This window comes from Pimephales promelas, chromosome 16 (assembly GCF_988280905.1).
Source record: "Pimephales promelas chromosome 16, fPimPro1.hap1.1, whole genome shotgun sequence".
Taxonomy (NCBI): Eukaryota; Metazoa; Chordata; class Actinopteri; order Cypriniformes; family Leuciscidae; genus Pimephales; species Pimephales promelas.
The window spans coordinates 33,849,708-33,866,275 of NC_142784.1; the positions used below are offsets into that span (position 1 = coordinate 33,849,708).

The 16,568-nt window shown below is 33.5% G+C and overlaps 1 long non-coding RNA gene across 2 annotated transcripts in view; it reads right to left on the minus strand.

Annotated features, from left to right (window-relative positions):
* Window positions 1-16,172, minus strand: part of LOC120470699 (uncharacterized) — a 29,804-nt gene extending 13,632 nt beyond the window's left edge. Inside the window, exons 1-4 of one of the 2 annotated variants that reach the window (XR_016146911.1) lie at window positions 15,907-16,172; window positions 12,201-12,331; window positions 1,837-2,036; window positions 779-896 (exon numbers count right to left, since the gene is read on the minus strand). This is a non-coding gene — a long non-coding RNA (uncharacterized LOC120470699). Of the gene's footprint in view, window positions 1-778; window positions 897-1,836; window positions 2,037-12,200; window positions 12,332-15,906 lie in introns of those variants that run through there. The other variant, XR_005620591.2, reaches the window with a different exon arrangement.
* Between the last annotated feature and the right edge of the window lie 396 nt (window positions 16,173-16,568).

Consider the following 16,568-nt stretch of genomic DNA (forward strand, 5'->3'; position numbering starts at 1 on the left):
AGATGAAAAGTTGAATATGGCTTAATAAGTCATTATTATAAAAAGTCGAAATTATGGCATAAAACGTCAAGATGAAAAGTCAAAATAATTACATTAATATAAATTATGACAAAAAAATCACAATTATGACATAAAAAGTTAAAATTATGCAATGAAAGGTTGAAATTCTGGCTTAATGGGGACAAAAAAAGTCAAAATCGTGACATGAAAAGTCAAAATTAGGACATAAAAAGGATAAAAAGTTGAAATGATCACAAACTAAAGTCAAAATTATGACAAAAAAAAAATACCTATGGCATATTTGGGTTGAAAAGTCATAATTGTGACAAAAAAAGTCAAAATGAATACTATGTCAAATTTATGAGATGAAAAGTCGAAATTATGAGATGAAAAGTTGAATATGGCTTAATAAGTCATTATTATAAAAAGTCGAAATTATGGCATAAAACGTCAAGATGAAAAGTCAAAATAATTACATTAATATAAATTATGACAAAAAAATCACAATTATGACATAAAAAGTTAAAATTATGCAATGAAAGGTTGAAATTCTGGCTTAATGGGGACAAAAAAAAGTCAAAATCGTGACATGAAAAGTCAAAATTAGGACATAAAAAGGACAAAAAGTTGAAATGATCACAAGCTAAAGTCAAAATTATGACAAAAAGTTAAATTCTGACGAAAAGCGTCCAAAGCATGATTGTTTTGTTCTTCTGCGTCAGTAATGTGCTTTCCAGAGATCCCACTCTTTAATAAAGTGGCTTCAGGAAAAAAAAAAACCCTGGTTTGCGCGACTCACTGCTAATTGCTCTGAGAACAGGACCGCCAGTCTGCCAAACACACTTTACCTGCCAGCGGATCGGAACCAGGCTGTTTGCCAACCTCTCCCTCCGAGACTGCAAATATACAACAACACATCAGTGAATAAATCCAATCAGCTCATCGCGCTCAACACCCTTTAAAAAGCTCATTTGCTGCTAATGAGGATCCTGCGGCACAATGACTCGCTTGACACCAGAGATCGGATGTGTAAGTTCTTATTCGGTTCAATCCCAATCAATAACCACCTCCTCCGCATTATCAAACACTGCAGACAATGCACTAATGTTTTCCATTTAAAGATTTAAAAACTATGATTTTTCTTTATGAAATTATGACTCAAGTCGAAATTCTGGTGTGAAAGGTCATAATTATGGAAAAAAAAAGTCAAAATTGTCAAAAAATAATCAAAAAGTCAAAATTTGTTCATCTCTCAATCATCATTGAATTGCATTGCATCAAACTAGAGATTTGATCATAAAACTAAGCATTAAATATCAGAAAAGGCTTTTCTGGATTAAATCCTGAGGAAATAGTGGCAAATAAATCTACACTCTTAGAAAAAAGGGTTCTATATATGTAGCATAGGGTTCTTTACTCAACTGCAAAGGACCTTTTATGCCAAAAAAAAAAAAAAATGATGATAATGACCTTTGGCACAAAGATTATTTAGGCTATTATTCATTCATACATTAATCTGCAATATTTTGTAGTTGTAATTAAATTATTGTTTATTAAACTGTTGTAGTAACTTAATATCGCATTTTAATCATGCAGATTTTTGGCACCCCTGAAAAACTGAAATGGCACCCCTCGTCTGATTTTTAACCCCCATATCTTGAATTTTGTGATCATTCCCATGCATTCTATTTTAGGGGTTCCAAATACGTAGCGCTTTAGAACCTTTAAAGGTTCTATATAGAACCTTTTCTTCTAAGATTAGGCACATCCGCGTGTGTGAAGTGTGTTTGTGATCTGCAGACTCGTGTGTTTGTGTCTGCTGTGGCCGTGACATACCTCTCTAATGGGCCGTCCTGCCGTTTGTCCCCTGGAGGGGCATCAGGTGTGTGTGCCGTAAGTGAAGGCTATCTCCACGACACGCTTCCGCTGCTGAAGAAATTGGATCACTCATCCCTGTCTTATCGCTTCGGCCTTCCTCGTCCTCTCTCTCGTGATGAATAACGGGCCGCTGCGTGCAGTTCTGCTGTGTGTGGGGTCTGAAAAGAGCATGTGATGGTATGAGAAATGAATGAGATGTTATCTGATCCCTCAAGTCATTCCTGTGCCGAACCCAATCTATGTTCCTCAAACTCACATCTAGAATCAAAGAGTTCATACATGCACTCTAAAAAAAAGGCTGGGTTGTTTTTAACCCAATTTTGGGTCAAATATGGACAAACCCAAAATGCTGGGTTAAAAATGTAATGTAAAAATTTAACCCAACGGCTGGGTTAGTCCATATTTGACCCAAAGTTGGGTTAAAACAACCCAGAATTTTTTAGAGTGTGTGCACATGGATTGAATTGGCCACAACCAGTGTTGGGTAAGTTACTCTAAAAAAGTAATTAATTACTAGTTACTAATTACCTCTTCAGCAGTGTAATTAGATTACTAATTACTCTCTCTTAAAAGTATCGAATTACTTTTAATTACTAATTACTTTCAAAATCCCAGCTGAATAATACAAGGATAGACATGAATCTGTTTTAATTCTTTCAAATAAATACTATAAAATTGCATGAATTATCCTTAAACTGACCAAGGTGGAGAAGGTTACATTATTAAAAACATACTTTTTAACATTTTGATGTTAAACCCACTATTGTTTTATGTCTGATCTCATGACATTTCACACTTTTTTCATACATATTTTACAATAATTCAGTACGAGTGCGGTCGTACGATTTAGACGCCTCATAAAACGCATACGAATCGCTGTGAGATCGGATTGATCCATACACAGTATTTACCTCAATTACATCAGAAGTAACTGTAATTAAATTACAGGTAAATGAAGAGTAATCCCTTACTTTACATTTTCAAGGGAAAAGTCATTAAATTACAGTAACTAATTACTTAGTAATTACTTACACCCAACACTGGCCACAACACAGGTCAAGTTTAACCTCATCTTTCCCTCGGGTCATTTTGACCCGGAAATTGTTTTAAAATAACGTATTAAAAAATGAGTGTTCATCAGGACTTTTGTTGCAATTGAACCATGAATACACTTTTTTTAATTGATTTGAGGAGTTTTGTAAAAAAAAAGTAACAAAATCAACTTGACACTCATGAGAAAAACCTAAAAATGTGCAAAATTCAAGCTAAAAATGCTTAGACTTTACCAAACAATTATTCTATAATGTGTATCTGATCTATCATTATGTGTATCTGAATACAGAAACTGACTTTAGGAGACGGGGCGTACTTCTGCAAAAACTTGCGCAATGCACCTTTAAATGACTAAATTAAAAAAAAAAATTATCAAATCTAGTAATTTAAATGGTAAATGGACTGCATTTATATAGCGCTTTCATAGACCTAATGGCCACCAAAGCGGAAATAAAGGAAAATTAAAAATAACAAAAAAAATTTTTTAAATTACATAAAAAAATAGAAAAAAATATGATAAAAATGAAATAAAATAGGCTTTCTGGACAAAAAAAAATAATAATTTTAGGGCTTCGGGTTATTTTGACCCACGAAGGAAGGATGAGGGTTACGTTGAACTTGAAATGAGAGGTAGAGGAATTTACTGAAATGTAGTTCAACAGGAAATGAATTCTGGGAAATTGAACCATTTTCACAACAAACTTCCAAAGAAGGCATTCAAAGTCTTGATAAAATGGGCTTTTTTTGTTGTTAAAAAATCCGAATTGGATGTTAAATATAAATATGTCAATTACTTTGTCACTTTCTGATTTTCTAACTGATTGTTACCTATATCTGTCAGGTGATGTCAGGTGTGTAAACACAAACGTAACATTTTTCAGATAGTGCTCAGCTTTTCAATAAAAGAAACGATTTTGATTTTCTCAGCAAGTTAGCAGCAGTGTAGCGAGACAAAATGCCACATGTTGTTTTTGTCGCATTGTCTTGCACACGAGTGAACCGAGCAAACTCAAATACTCTCTCCTCCATCCTTCTCTCGCTCTCGAAAGCATCGCAGTGCGATCCGATTCATTTCAGCAAATCAAACCACTTCATTTGAGTTATCACTCAGTAATGTTCCCAGAAGCCCCTGCGTGACGTTTCACATCGATTCGAACTCGCATTTTGAACGGATGATGTCAATCGTAGAGGACTGTCATTCTCATCTAATGTTTCCGACTAGAGTTGAAAGCTGGCGCACCAATCCATCAGCACATTCACGGGGAAATTAGGAGGTGCATTAAAAATGACTTCAGCTGCTTTACTCGTGTGTAATTACGAAGAGTTTGATGTATGATGAAAAAAGCCACTGCATCTGAAGTTAGAGTTGGGTTTCAATGAACCCTTATAATGTGATTGGCTGCAGATCAAGGAATATATGATTATTATGCTCATAATTACAGTGATCATAATCAGAGTAAGTGTGTCTAGTTCTGCAGTTTTGATAAGTCTACACTGTAAAATGATTTTTCGAAGATTGTTGGAGTATGTTTTACAAGAAAACAATATTTCAGTATTTCTTGCTATATATATATATATATATATATATGCACTCACCAAAAGGATTACTAGGAACACCTGTTCAATTTCTCATTACAATTATCTCAAAATATAATTATCTCCTCTGATAATATATAATTATTATTTTATAAAATTTGTATTTATAAATAATTATAAAAATTATTACATTTTAATATATATATATATATATATATATATGTATTACTTATAATAATTTTTAAAATAATTTCTATATCTATATATATATATGAAGAGTTCAGATGCAAAAGCCTCTAAGTGCCATTTGAAATTTTCTTCTAGAATGATCATTTTTATCAAGCTTGAATATTTAAGTTCAGTGCTTTCACTTAAATGGCAATGATAATTACCTATTAATTGTTATTTAAGTGAAATCACTGAACTTAAATATACAAGTTTGATAAAAATCATCATTAAATGAGAAAATTTCAAATGGCACTTAGAGGCTTTTGCATCTGAACTCTTCATATATACATATACATTAATACGCTATATATACACATTAATACGATGTTTGTTCAGAGTTAACTGGTCTTTAATAATGTTCTCAGAACGATAGCACAAAGTGTTATTTATACATTGGAACATTTTTATTTCTAAAACCATTTAGTTGGACATTTGTCTAACATTTTAAAATGTTACAACTTGTTTCAGAGAACATTCAAATGTAACGATTCCGTTTACAAAATGATAAAAATGGAATGTTCATGTAACTAAAGACTTTTAAAAAACTGGACATTCTAAATGTTTAGAGAAAGCTTTCAGAACACACTGTATCCCACAATGCAATGCACTCTCTATTGCCAGTGTGATGAATGAACTGGTGATTATTAGTGTGCAAATTGATAGCAGTTTGATCAAATGGTGAAAGTTTTGCATGTTGCATTGTGGCTTACAGTATTTTCATGTATAAGGTCACCTGGTATTGCATGCGAGCAGAAACATTGCTCAGTATGCACACTATACCCTCCTCTCAGATCAGTGTCTCGTCATGAGGATCCTCCTGCGGCATTCTGGGAATGAATCATCATGCTGAGATATCATGTATCAGGTATTGTTCTTAAACGCAGCCCAGCTTGTGAGTGCATTACGTGTTCCTGTCTCTCTCTGTGGGAAGCGGAATTACCTGAGCTTCCAGGAACCACACACACTCAACAACACTGAAGTGTGTGTGTGTGCGAGAGATTTGTTATTGTGATACTGGATGCAATATGCAATAGCTGGGTAATTTATAGCTCAATAATTTGATATATATTATATATATATATATATATATATATATATATATATATATATTAATTATTATATTTTTAAGTTACAAAAAACGTAAAAACCATTACACAATAACAATAATAAATATACATTTTAATAAAATAAAAGTAATATTTTTAATTTACACAAATAAAATACAGTAGACCTGGGCAATTTATAGCTAAAAAAATACATTAAAAATGTATACACAATTATGCAATAATAATAAAATATTATAAAGAGTAATAAAACAAATAAATATTTTAGTTACTAAAAATAAATGTAAGTTAAATAAAATATTAAATAAACCATTATGCAATAATTATAATACATCTAAAAATATATTTGACAATATGCTATTATAACAATAATGATAATAATTAGTATTATTAACTATATCTTTCTAAGCAATGCAAAAATGCTATAATAAAACAACACCAACTATGTTATATTAACTTTTTTTATATATATATATAGCTAACATTTTAGCTTAAAATAATACTAATTGTTGTTGTTATTTTTGTGTATTTTAATTGTTTATAGCTTCATAATTATAATAATTAATTGTTGAATCTTTATCTGAAAATTCAGTGTGTGTCTACAGTATGGTTCATTCAACACTGCTGTTCTCAGGGTTGAGCAGTGTGTGTGTGTGTGTGTGTGTCGCTGTATTCCCACACACACTGTCTCTGACAGCAGGTACAGCCTGACCTCACAGCTGAAGCATCCGGGGCGGTTACCAAGGGAACAGATGCTGAGAACAACTGACAACACAGCTGGATGAAACACGGCGCGTGCTGCGAGGAAAAGAGGGAGGGGTTTAGGGCCGCGCGCGCGTGTGTGTGTGTGAGATGAATATTTCAAGAGAACAAAACGACTGTGGAATTATAAATGTGGCTCAATGAAATTATGGTGTCAAATCATGCCAACACATGATCCATGGAGTACGAGTGTGTGTTTGTGTGTGTGTGTCCAAGTTGCAATTTAAATTTATGTAAATTGCTTGCAAAATATGACACAACAGTTCGTCAATAAAGCAGCATATCCGTCCCACGTGTTCTAAAGAACAAAATCATAATTTCTCGGAAGCTTTTTAATGCACATCTAGAAATGTTTTTACAAAAGAAAATGTATCTATCCACCTCAAGTGAACATACGCTTATATTTTACGCTCATCTTTCCAACAATATTTCCCAAAAGGTGCATACAACAAAGAGTTAGAAATGTTATCTTGGTGACTAACTGAAATAAAATGATTATATTTTATGAATATTAACAATTTTAGTTTTGTTTGTTTACTCTCTAGAGATGGTCTGTGTTTGCGGTGTAGTTGGACACCCCGGCGCTGACAGACAGATGGAGAAGGGAAGTGTAGTCCAGTAGCTCTGGGTGTCTGTGAGTGTCGTGTAACCACACATTTACCCTGAAAGAGAGAGCATCGCTCTTCAACAACAGCTGGTTGGGCGACACGGCGCTACTAAACCGCTGATTAAATGAATTTCTGCAGTTCTTTCCATCTGCTCACAATTTTAATCTCGATGAAACAATCTTGTTTTCTCAACATGATTTATGACATATCTTTCTCTCTTTTTTTTTTTATCATTTTATTATTTTTTTTCCCTGAGAGCCAATAATGTCTTTATAGCAAAACACATATGCTGCGTCCCATTTCGCCTACTTATACTACGCCCTAAAAGTATGTACTCTTTTTGTGAGGAAAAAGTACATACTTTTGAGTGCGTAGCAAAAGAGTAGGCAAGCTTTAGCTTTGGGACATATACTGTCACGTCATCTTTAACGGACAGCTCTGCCGCGTGCTGCGTGCATCCTGTCACCGTAAACTGCCCTGTCAATCATCTTGTCACAGTTAAAATCCTCCATTCTATCTAATTTAATTTCCTACCGTTTCGGAGAGCACGTTCATCTGCCAGTTGTGGGTCTTTCATGCTCTCCTCGTGTTTGCAATTTGAATAGCCTATAATGATGCATTTAAAACGTAATGGCTAAACGTGTCTTTATGCTGCTGCAAATGCAATATAATGTGGACGACATTGAATAAATTCATTTTCGTTAGGTTACATACTAATAATTAATCACTCAAAGCTCTTTATCTAAACCTCTCTACACAACCGCGGGGACTCGCGCGTCCTCCGTTTCGACTACGTGTCTGTAGTTTTTTTTAACACTTTTTACTCGTGTTTGTAGTTCTAACCGAATCCTCGTCCAACGCGCAATGGTTTATGGCCAATATCAGCCGTTAGAGTGTGCATCGATCTACATTTCGGATTCTGACCGGAAAAAGTAGACCATCCGGGTATCTTTGAAACACTAATTTCAACATACTACGATTTGGGACGTACTAATTCTATTTTCGAATACTATTTAGGACGGATAGTAGCCTATGCGAATTGGGACGCAGGGATACTTTCGTTTTTCATTGGAACACCTGTGATTGTTTGTGATTGGTCTTCTCCTCTGCTCTGATTGGTCACAAGACTCAGCCTGCTGTGATTGGTCTACTAACTCTTCCAGTGTTTGAAGGCGGGGTTAAGAAGTTGGCATTTTGCAAATTTGTTATTGTTACATTGGAATGTAACAGAAAGTGAGACTGGAATTACGGACGAATAATTTTGTCAGTTCGGAATCGATTTTTTTGTTTTGCTATATTTTTAGTTTTATAGCCTACAGTGTTGCGTGTAACTAATTACTAAGTAGTTACTGTAATTTAATGACTTTTCCATTGAAAATGTAAAGTAAGGGATTACTCTTCATTTACCTGTAATTTAATTACAGTTATTTCTGATGTAGGCCTAATTGAGGTAAAGATCAATCCGATCTCACAGCGATTCGTATGCATTTTATGAGGCGTCTAAATCGTACGACCGCACTCGTACTGAATTATTGTAAAATATGTATGAAAAAAGTGTGAAATGTAATGAGATCAGACATCAAAATGTATTGTCTGATGTTAAAAAGTATGTTTTTATAATGTAAGCTTCTCCACCTTGGTCAGTTTAAGGATAATTCATGCAATTTTATAGTATTTATTTGAAAGAATTAAAACAGATTCATGTCTATCCTTGTATTATTCAGCTGGGATTTTGAAAGTAATTAGTAATTTTAAGTAATTAAATACTTTTTAAAGAGAGTAATTTAGTACAGTAATCTAATTACACTGTTGAAGAGGTAATTAGTGACTAGTAATTAGCTACTTTTTTTAGAGTAACTTACCCAACACTGGTTTTATAGACCTTTTCAATTCACAAAGAGTTTTATTACACTCATTTTGTGTAGCTATTTTGAAAGTTTTAGTTTCAGTACTTCAACTAAACAAAAATGAATATTGCCTTGGCAACTAGAAGAAATAAAATAAGTTTTAATGTTTTAGAGTAAAACATTTTTTTTAATAGTTTAATTTGTGCGTGCACTTGTGCGTGCTTGTGTGTCAAACCTCTGTTCACCAGGGGGCGCTAGAGTTTAGTGGACAAACGTTTTTTTTTTTCCATGCTCTATAATTTGTGCCATTCATTTATTTATTCATGTTTTTATGGAAAGTTTTCAAACCATTACACATTTCCAGACAGTAGAGTTTGAAAGGCTCGTTGTAAACCCTGTTATCAGTGTTTTCTGCCTGTGTGCAGCTGATAATCTGATGCTTTGCTGAACCTGTTATCATTCTGACAAAGCAATGAAAGAAATGTTGCCTACAGCTCGTCCCTGAGCGGCTTCAAATTACTCAATCTGTCTGTTGGATCCTCTGAAGTGCGATTTGTTGAAGTGTCATGCTGTTGCTCATGAAATCCTTCTGGCCGTAGTGGAATAACGTTTTCACTAACAAAAGTGTGCCGCTTCTGCTATTTGTACAATGGCACTACCATGTTTTTTTTGTACATGTACCAAGGTAGTAGCATGGTATTATGTTAAGTGTCACGCATCTGGATGGAGCAACAATTTGAATTTTAATATGAAGAAAAGATTTAGGCTATACACTGAAAAAAAAACACCTGGTGTAGGTGATTTACTTTGAATACATTTTCACTCAAAAGTTGCTGGTATATTTCACAAATAATCAAAAAGAAAGGACAAGTAACACGTTGAAATACATTTTGAAGTAGAATATCTCGTTTTATGTTATATAGCACCGTTCTGCAAACTCAAGGTCGCGTTTACAATATTAAGACAAATAAACAAAACAAATAAACCGAGAGAGATAACATAATACATTTTTGCAGCAATATAATTGGATTACTTTTAGATTACTTCTGAACTCCTTTCTCACATTCATTTGAATGGGACAATCTTTCCTGTGTGTAAAATGTAATAAGCTTCAAAGAAATCAAGAAAAATATATACAGCATGAGTATGTTTCTGGCATAAGTCACTTACGTTCAGTAATTAGATTCCAAAAATTACCTACTTGCAATTAGATTATATTACATTTTAAAATACTCATAATCAGATTAGCGTTGATTGATTGGAGATTGAGTAGATGTTTTTCACACAATGACACAATACTGTTTTGTGTGCGTTTCATAGTCTCGCAATTGCGACTATTTCTCAAAATTGCAACTTTATATCTTGCAATTGCAACTTTACATCTCATAATTGCGACTTTATATCTCAGAATTGCGACTTTATATCTCGCAATTGCGACTTTATTTCTCATAATTGCGACTTTATATCTTGCAATTACGACTTTATTTCTCATAATTGCGACTTTATATCTCAGAATTGTGACTTTATTTCTCATAATTGCGACTTTATATCTCAGAATTGTGACTTTATATCTCAGAATTGCGACTTTATATCTCAGAATTGTGACTTTATTTCTCATAATTGCGACTTTATATCTCAGAATTGTGACTTTATTTCTCATAATTGCGACTTTATATCTCAGAATTGTGACTTTATTTCTCAGAATTGCGACTTTATTTTTCATAATTGCAAGTTTATATCTCGCAATTGCGACTTTATTTCTCAAAATTGCAACTTTATATCTTGCAATTGCAACTTTACATCTCATAATTGCGACTTTATATCTCACAATTGCGACTTTATTTCTCAGAATTGCGACTTTATTTTTCATAATTGCAAGTCTATATCTCGCAATTGCGACTTCTCATAATTGCGACTTTATATCTTGCAATTACGACTTTACTTCTCATAATTGCGACTTTATATCTCAGAATTGCGACTTTATTTCTCAGAATTGCGACTTTATATCTCACAATTGCGACTTTATTTCTCATAATTGTGTCTTTATACAGTATCTTGCAATTGCGACTTTATATCTCACAATTGCGACTTTATATCTTGCAATTGCGACTTTATTTCTCATAATTGTGCCTTTATACAGTATCTTGCAATTGCGACTTTATATCTTGCAATTGCGACTTTATATCTTGCAATTGCGACTTTATATCTCAGAATTGCGACTTTATATCTCAGAATTGCGACTTTATTTCTCATAATTGCGACTTTATATCTCAGAATTGCGACTTTATATCTCAGAATTGCGACTTTATTTCTCATAATTGCGACTTTATTTCTCATAATTGCGACTTTATTTCTCAGAATTGCGACTTTATATCTCAGAATTGCGACTTTATTTCTCAGAATTGCGACTTTATATCTCACAATTGCGACTTTATTTCTCATAATTGTGTCTTTATACAGTATCTTGCAATTGCGACTTTATATCTCACAATTGCGACTTTATATCTTGCAATTGCGACTTTATTTCTCATAATTGTGCCTTTATACAGTATCTTGCAATTGCGACTTTATATCTTGCAATTGCGACTTTAGATCTTGCAATTGCGACTTTATATCTCAGAATTGCGACTTTATATCTCAGAATTGCGACTTTATTTCTCATAATTGCGACTTTATATCTTGCAATTGCGACTTTATATCTCAGAATTGCGACTTTATATCTCAGAATTGCGACTTTATTTCTCATAATTGCGACGTTATATCTTGCAATTACGACTTTATTTCTCATAATTGTGACTATTTCTCATAATTGCGACTTTATATCTCAGAATTGCGACTTTATTTCTCATAATTGCGACGTTATAGCTTGCAATTACGACTTTATTTCTCATAATTGCGACTTTATTTCTCATAATTGCGACTTTATATCTCAGAATTGCGACTTTATTTCTCAGAATTGCGACTTTATATCTTGCAATTACGACTTTATTTCTCATAATTGCAACTTTATATCTTACAATTGCGACTTTATTTCTCATATCTTGCAATTGCGACTTCTCACAATTCTGACTTGGCAATTTAATCTAAAATCAAAGAAAGAGTGAATCATCCCATTTTGGCATAATAATGCACATAAAATCATTCAATAATTTGAGACAAACGAATTCACTGTGAAATAAACGGGTGGGGTCACACGTGCACGAGCTGATATAAAAAAGCAGTACCTGCGTTTGTCCAGACAGAGGCGCTGATGCTACACATGAGATGCGGGTGGCATGTGGCAGCAGTTGGTCTGGGCCAGATGACCTTGATAAAGCCAAGAGTGAACGAGGAGAAGGCTGAAGGGAGGGGGAGCCTGCGGCGAGAGAGACATAATCCAGCTCAGAGTTGAACATATCGATTCAGAGAAGGAGAGAGAGAGAGGGAGAGTAGAGCTTGTGTTTTAGTCAATGGAAACATGATTCTCTTCCGTATAACACCACGCCCAAGCTCATTCAGTATCCTGCATCATTATTCTCTAGATGTGACACAAAACATAAATAAAGCCAACAGCAATGCCACTTCATGGCCTTCAGCGATTCAAAAGAATAACTTGAAAGATTATATAAGATATGCAGTAGAAGTGAAAGTTTATTTTAGATAATTTATATGAATTTTTAAGAACAAATTCACTTAATACTTAAATTTAATATAATTAATATATTTACTTAATACTCAAAGGGGCTATATGTAATGATTTTCATGTATTAATTGCTTTTTTATTGCAAATGGGTGAAAATCTTGTAACAAAACCTTAAAAAAAAAAAATACATGACACATTCCCTGACTTCCTATAAGAAAGACTGATTTTATATGAAGGAATCAGGCTGGTTTCGGCAGGAATATAAAAGAAAGAATATGTAGTTTACACACCCGAGAGACTCTTCAGTTCAATGAGACGACATGAAAATAATGCTTATACAATGTTCAGGAGGATAATGCCGAAAGAGCCATTCTGTACTACAATATCTATGTGTCATGCAAATAAAAGGGATTAATTCATTTCAAACCATAACCAGATTTCTATATTCTACGTATATAGTCTCAAATATAAACCCTTGTTGTTAGCGACACCGGTGGCCGTTAAGTGAACTGCAGTCAGTGTTTAACTGCTGATGCTCGTTGATGGACATCAGAATGGCTCTCTCAGTATTATCCTCCTATTATTCATTCATTTAATGTGTCATTTAATTTAATGTGAACGAGAGGAGCATAACATAGGAAGCCGGGGAATGTCTCGTTTTTTAAAATTTCGTTTTTGGCACACAGTTGGCAATAAAAAAGTGATTAATAAATAAACTTACATATAGCCACTTTAAATTAAGAAAGTAAATGTCTGACAAAGGTTGCATGAGATTTCAGTAAATATTGGGCATTTTCCATATATTATAAATAAATAAGCTGCGATTTCTCTTGCTAATGTAACTGGACTGCAGTGCACCAAAAGACACGGCATCACCCGTCACAGCACCTTTTCTGGAGGATCATTGAGGTGTCGAGGGTAATTAGGTGAGTCGGACACAGTCCATTGATTAGACTTAATGACTGACACCGAATGACATTCCAGTAATCATCCCGGGAACCTTCCGGTAACCTCGGAGGTCGGCCTCTAAGTGCTGAGTCTGTTCTTCCCCTCGGGCCTCTATTCTCCGGATCTCCGTTTGATTCGCTCCTGCTGAACTTTAACACAGTTTGCTTTCTAGTGAGCAGAACTCTCAGGAATTATGTGTTTGAAGACATTGATTTTTCTAACCCTCATTCCAGTGAGAAACCAGAGAATTTATCGGTTCTCCTATTCACGCGTGTGAATGTAACGGGCTATTACAATCCGAACAATGGAGGACAGTCTCAGACTTAAGACATTAGCATAAAGTAGTTATCAGGAAAAGACATTAGCTGTGTCTCGAAATGCACAGAGCTGATGTCATTAATGAAGAGAATCGGAAGTATCGGAAGTCATTATAATCAATCAAGCTGTCTACACAAGGTATTTTCCTGCCACTGTGCAATATTTAAAATACAGAAGAATAAATAAATCTATTGAGAAGGTCAGATGATTATTAAAATGGGATCATCAGACAAAGGTTGCATGACAAAAACATATTGGATTTCTTGCAAGCTATGGCTGTGTGTTCTTCCATCATTCCTTAATAAAGTGAAATAATACCTAAACAATCTTGCAAAAAAATACCGTAATAAGTCAAAACATTATATATATATATTAGGGCTGTGCAAAAGTTAATTACGATTAATCGCATCCAAAATAAAAGTCTCTGTTTACATAATATATTTGTGTGTGCTGTATATAATTATTTTGTATATATAAATACACACACATGCATGTATATATTTAAGAAAATATGTTATTCATATATAAAATATTTATATTTATATAATATAGATTATGTATTTATAAATATATACAGAATTTAACCGCAAATAATTCTTAAATATATACATGCATGCAGAGGTATTTATATATACAAAATAATTATATACAGCACACACAAATATATTATGTAAACACAGACTTTTATTTTGGATGCGATTAATCGCAATTAACTTTTGCACAGCCCTAATATATATATATATATGAAGAGTTCAGATGCAAAAGCCTCTAAGTGCCATTTGAAATTTTCTTCTAAAATGATCATTTTTATCAAGCTTGTATATTTAAGTTCAGTAATTTCACTTAAATGGCAATGAAGATTACCTATTAATTGTCATTTAAGTGAAATTACTGAACTTAAATACAGTATACAAGCTTGATAAAAATGGTCATTTTAGAAGAAAATTTCAAATGGCACTTAGAGGCTTTTGCATCTGAACTCTTCATATATATATATATATATATATATATATATATATATATATGTGTGTGTCATATTTCAACATTTATATTTTGCCAAAATGTTGACAATATAATGAATTTGTACACTGTATTTACCTAAAGGATTTAGCGATTTATAGTGTTTTATTGTTTTTATATTTTGTATTTTCCTTGTAAAGTTTAAACTGCGGTTTCTTTTTAAGGTAGACAATATTAACATCTGTCCAGGGACAATGGATGAAAAATAGCCTTTTGGCTAATTCTAGTATTTGTGTATCTGTGTTTACATAATATATTTGTGTGTGCTGTATATAATTATTTTGTATATATAAATACCTATGCATGCATGTATATATTTAAGAATTATTTGCGCTTAAATTCTGTATATATATATATATAAATACATAATCTATATTATATAAATATAAATATTTTATATATGAATAACACATTTTCTTAAATATATACATGCATGTGTGTGTATTTATATATACAAAATAATTATATACAGCACACACAAATATATTATGTAAACACAGACTTTTATTTTGGATGCGATTAATCGCAATTAATTTTTGCACAGCCCTAATATATATATATATAAAAAAAATGAAGGCAAATTTGATTTCTCATGTCATGACCTCTTTAATTATATTAAGTCCATTTACATTTATTTATTAAGCTGATTCTTTTATCCAAATCAACTGAGGAATCGTACAAGCTATTCGTCTTTAAGATCTTTTAAAACCTTGCAAATAATAGGCTACTTTTAGTATTCTATTTTCATTTATCTTATGTGATCATTAATAAAAGGTGCGTTCACACTGATTAAATTGTGAAATTGCAGAGTTTTTATTAGTTGTTTTTCTGATTTGCTCATTTCATTTCTATCAAGCACCATTGAAAACAATTCCGGCTAAAATCTGACAGTAGGAAGCTCAGACATTGTCTGTGATCATCGCGGTGCCTCAAAACCTCCGTCAGAGGGAAAGAAGAATGAAAGAAACAGAGGCAAGAAGAGAGACAGTACACACACTAACTGCCAAGAAGCGTTTGTTTACCTGCCGCCAGGCGCCTCCGATCCGTCCGCTGTGGTTCTTCATGTGCCAGACCGAGACAGCAGCGGGCAAACACACACACCAAACAGATCAAACACACACGAGCACAGGGCTTTCACTGCTAAACTGATCAGGATAAACATCAGCGAGAGTGTTTAAATCTATACACACCAAAGCCATAACCATGTCTAAAACATTGTATTTTGAATACACTGAAACGGTTATTTCAGCCCGTTCTCATCCCAAGGCGTCATATATTGAGGTTTTTGCCAATGTGTCTACATCCAACGCACATGGCACCCTTTAGCGTCAACATGAGACACAGATATATATGGGGCAAAAGGCGCCTCCTAGTGGTCTAGCCCTAAACCTACCCATAACCGAAGCGTGTTATACACTCTGGTTCTATTTAGAACCAGAAATGGTTCCATCCCCCGCTTCATGGAACTCCAAAATGGTTCTATATAGAACCATTTTTTTGGTAAAAGGTTCTATTGGCCAAGTATGGAACCCCAGGGTTCTATATAGAACCCAGAGGAACCCTTTTTTAAGAGTGTATAGAACCCTTTAGGGGTTCCAAATATGTAGCACTGATAGAACCTTTTAAGGTTCTATATAGAACTAAGAGTGTATTGATGCTAAAGGGTTTGACACATAGTCAAAAG